This window comes from Columba livia, chromosome 2, assembly GCF_036013475.1.
Source record: "Columba livia isolate bColLiv1 breed racing homer chromosome 2, bColLiv1.pat.W.v2, whole genome shotgun sequence".
Lineage (NCBI taxonomy): Eukaryota > Metazoa > Chordata > Aves > Columbiformes > Columbidae > Columba > Columba livia.
In genome coordinates, this window is record NC_088603.1 from 63,102,016 (window position 1) to 63,106,840 (window position 4,825).

The 4,825-nt window shown below is 38.0% G+C and overlaps 1 long non-coding RNA gene across 1 annotated transcript in view; it reads left to right on the top strand.

Annotated features, from left to right (window-relative positions):
• Window positions 1-4,380, top strand: part of LOC135578515 (uncharacterized) — a 29,901-nt gene extending 25,521 nt beyond the window's left edge. The window contains exon 2 of the long non-coding RNA XR_010470230.1: window positions 534-4,380. This is a non-coding gene — a long non-coding RNA (uncharacterized LOC135578515). The remainder of the gene's footprint in view (window positions 1-533) is intronic.
• Window positions 4,381-4,825: the final 445 nt, after the last annotated feature.

Genomic DNA, 4,825 nt, shown 5'->3' on the forward strand with positions numbered 1-4,825 from the left:
GGAAAGCAAAAGTTTTTGACCTTAGATCAAAATGTTATATTCAAATAACATGACTGTTAGTTTGGGAATCTCACCACATCTTAGTAGTTTAAGGGTTGCTTGGATGTCTTTGACTTTCACTGTTTTCTTATAAATGAATTTTCCAGAGGAACAGTGGTGTAGTGGCTATGCAGAAGACAAAGATCATGGTGCAGTGCAAGCTGATCTTCCAGATGATAGAAAAGGATATGAGGAACTTCAACTGCCACTCCCAAATGACATTTTTCAAGGGTGTGAGAAAAGAACCAAAATGCAAGTGTTTTAACCCAAAGCCTTTTGGGGTTTTTCTGCATGCAGAAGCTAAATCTAACTGGACTCTACCTCTTTACTTTCTCTAGCGGAGAATTATTGGGAAAATTCGGATATATAAGGAACATTAATATAACATTTCATAGTTACACGCTCTATTTAGATCTTTTATATCGTCTTTGAATTCTGTAATGTGTAAACCATTGCTTACAGTGCATCTTTACTCTTCCTCCTGTATTCTGTAGAATCTGAAACCTCCACCTGCTATTGCTCTCCTTCAGCTGAGGAACTGATCAGCAATCGGCATTGCTCCATAATTGCTCATCTGCGACTCGGCGCAGGCTGCAATCTTCTGGTCCCCAGGCCTTGGGATTTAGACCTCCCCAACTGGGCTAAATTACATCCATTTTTATAAGCTCAGCAAGATAAGACTTCACAAATAATTGCATATTCAGACATTTTTCAGCCTGGATGTGTACACCATACTACAAGGACTGCCAAAATTGTAGGACCACAGAAGTTCCCAGAAAAACAACCTCCTGCTTCTCAGTCTTGCTGTCTTCTCTGCTGTGGGTCAAACTCATTTTCATCAGGGGCCACATCAGCCTCACGGTTGCCTTCAAAGGGCCAAACATAATTTTAGGGCTGTATAAATGTAGGAGTAGTTACATTTATACAGCCCTAAAATTACATTTTAGGGCTGTATAAATGTAGGAGTAGTTACATTTATACAGTCCTAAAATTACATTTTAGGGCTGTATAAATGTAGGAGTAGTTACATTTATACAGCCCTAAAATTATGTTTGGCCCTTTGAAGGCAACCGCGAGGCTGATTTGGCCCTGGGTGAAAATGGGTTTGATACCCCTGCCTTACACCCTCTGTGACCAAAATAGGGATAGCCTTCTCCTTCAGATGCTGTCCGTGAAAGTAATTGCTTCCAACAAAAATCATGCCTTGATTAGTTCTTTAAAGCATTGTGCAATCACATAATATTCAGCTGGCTAAAAATATGTGACTACAGAGGAAAAGAATGCTCTCTTAAATAATACTTTTTAGCTTCATATCTGTGAGCTCTTCTCAGTGTAACAGGAAATACTTTGGAGCTACTATGTATGGGTATCACTGGATATTGTTGAAGTAACAGCTGGAAATCCTCTTCAGGTATCTGAAAAACATAGGAAGTATTTCTTGAGAAAATTAAATCAGACCTGTTTCTTTGGAAAAACAAACAAACAAACAAAAAAGGTAAGCATTTAAGGAATCAAAATAAAAAATGTGCAGGGGTCAACCAGGCAGGCCTGGTCTGCATTAGGTTTGTTTTTAAGGATTTCCCACTTCTTGCTAGATCACTTTAGTCCCATCAGTCAAAGCTCTGCCTTTAGCCTTTTCAAAAGTATTGGGTGTTCTTTAGCTCTTGCATGAAAGTTTCTACCTTCCTTTTCTTCAAAACGATAATTTCTGGATCACAGAGAGGAATCATAACCTCTTAAAATTTGCACAAGAAATTATCTGGGACAGCAGCGTGAACCTTTACCATATGTTTTGTCAACCACATGGTGACTTTCTGGAAATGAAATTCTTTCATCACATAACCTCAAAGCAGGACTGTTGCCATTACAGTGTAACCAATATTTTATTGTAGTGTTATGCATCACACAGCTTTGGTGCTGTTCTATATTTATTATACTGCTTTTCCATTTACTATTTGGCAGAACTTTCTGAATTAGCACTTTGAGTCTTTGTGTTGCACATTCAGGAACCAGGAAATAGCATACATATAGACACGTCCCATACACCCAGTAGCAGTAGTATTATTGTCATGATGCATATATTTGAAGATTTTCAAAACTAGTATCATTATTACTTCATATCATGTTTCATCTATCATAATGTTACCATGCCAGGGGATTTGTCATACATGTACTATCATAAAAATAAAGATTTGAGTAACTTACATGTGGGGATGCATTGCTTTCATGAGAACAGGGAATCTCCTTCCTTACCCAAAGGAATATTAGAGCAAAGCTGCAAAATTCATTATTGGGAGTCATAATATCAATGTTACTTAAGTACTACGGTGTATACAAGAAGTCTGGTTGCCTTTTTGAAAGTGGAATAAAATAATGGGTCAGAAGTTTTCTCGTTCGTTCAGTTGTCAAATTTTACTCATGGGATAATTATAACTTAGGAAGACATAAGTGAGGTAGAAACATAATAGGCAAAAAACAGTTCAATGGGGAAATCTTTGTATTTTAAGGGAATGTGAGTGTTGGCAATGTTATGACCTGGGTAGGGTTGTGCTCCTACAGTCAGAGCTGTAGGAAGCCTCTTCTGCCCATCGTTTGTTGTCTTCAAGGGGATGACTGGCAGTGTAAAAAACTCTCTTTTTTTCTTTGCCTGTTGCACAGCAGCAAATCCATGATTGAATGTTGTTGAATCCATGTAAAAGCAGTAATGTATATGATGATTTTGCTGCACTTATTTTACCTACTAATATGTCTATAGGCTGAAGAATGTAGGTATCCTACAATTTTGTGGGAATGTATAATCATGACCAAAAGCAGTGAGGTAATAAAGTGCTATCTCTGTTTTTCACATGAAGGATGAAAGAGGGAGGAAAAGCAGAACTGTTGCATCCTGCGATGAGAAATGCTTGAGAGAGAAACAAATTAAGCTTCTGAACTTAAGGTAGCCATAGTGTACCAGGTAGCCAAATTAGTGTGGCATTGCAGTCAGGCAAAAAAGCCCTAAAGAAATAACATGGCAGAACTGTCCTCAGGATTGAGACAGTGTCTCTGTACAGCCTTATTTTCTGTTTATGTTCTTATGAAAATAAAGTGTGCCTAGTTAAATAAAATGTGCAGTTGGAACACTGAGGAATCAGGGCAAAGAAACCCATGTGGGAGATTTTGTGGTTAAAAATAAGTTCTTCCACTAAAATAAAGAATGTGGTGCTAGAAAAAGTAAAATCAAAGGACGTAGATGCATCACCACTTTTTTGTGTCTTACTCTTACTTCCTTTATTGTTTTGTGTCTTCTTCCAAACAGTTGGTTTCTCAGAATCTAGCGTATTTTTCATGTTTTCCTGTATCTTTTTGGGAAAATAAAATAAATAAAATAAAATAATTGTTCATCTGTGTTGGATCAGATACTTTAATGTACCTTCTGCTGTTTCCCTCCTTTCCCCTACCCTGCACTGCCATGCTGGGTCATAGCACTGGCTGAAGAGAGGGAGATACACTAGGGGAGGAAGAAACACAAGTATTTAAACAAGTAGTATTTCAGCTTTTTCATCTCCCTCCTCAATTTAAATCACTGTATGTCTTCTAAACCCAGAGAACACTTTACTTGCATGAAGGTTATGATTTATACTCCATGCTCATTTGGAAGTATCATTACCCTTTGCAAAAACAAACCAGAACACCACCCCAAAGCACAATCCGCTGCTGGAGAAAAGGCAGAGCTTGCCAGATACTCTGCTTCACCCTGGCCAGCTGTGCGGTCCTTCAGATGTTCTCTTGGTGGCTCTATGTGTGGGAAAAAAACAAACACAGGGAAACCCATGCCTCAGTGTGAAGAGCACTGCATAAATGTAAACTCTGAAGCTGCCATGCCCTCAGCAGCTGGATATCTGTTTTGTGGTCTTTCTGTTTAGCTCTGCATTGTGTGAGCTAACTGACACAGGTTAGTGATGCTGTAAAAAGAAAAGAGTGAAGTCCTCAAATATCGGGTTTATTCTCACGCAGAAAAATAATTTGCATATCCCTATGCCTTACTAACAGATTGGAAACTTGTTAATAGGTTGCAAACTGTGCCTCATAATATGTGCATTCCTTGACTGTTGACTAACAGATGCAACCAGCCGTGCCTTGTGTGTACTATAATACAATTCTTTGGGGAGTCAGTAATAATGGAGTGATTTGGTGCCCTTCTGATTCTGGGTTTAATTCAACCAAGTGTCAGGCCTCTTTGACTTCTAGATGACTTCAGAGTTCTCATTGCAGAGCATCAAGATTATGTTACTTTCCTCCTTCTCATTTTTATTACTCAAATGCAAAAATAATAAATAAATAAGCACTGTAATGACTCGAGATGTATCTTCTAATTTTTATTGTCCCAAAAACTTACAAAAGGAGGTGACATTTATATATAGTCTGTCACTCCATGGGGGTCAGCAGGTTCAAAAGTACAATTTTAAGCAGAAATCCTTCTGAAATATATCCCTGTTTGTAATACAGAAGTTTACTGGACCAGGTTCTTCGTGCTGGACTTAGTAACTCCACAATCTAGCACTGCATGTATTCATCCAGGGAAGAAACTGTGGGATTCTCCATGAGACTAAGAGTTTGAATACCACAGGCCGCCACTGTTTTTCCAAATGAAACTATTACAGAAAGGATAAAAAAGATAAATACGAAAATGAAAATAGATGGATAACAGATATAAACCAAAATGTTTGTGTTAGTGTTGAATGAAGAAACATTTCCCCTCAAATAACTTAATGCAAGAAATTTACTGAAAATTTTCATAGGAGAT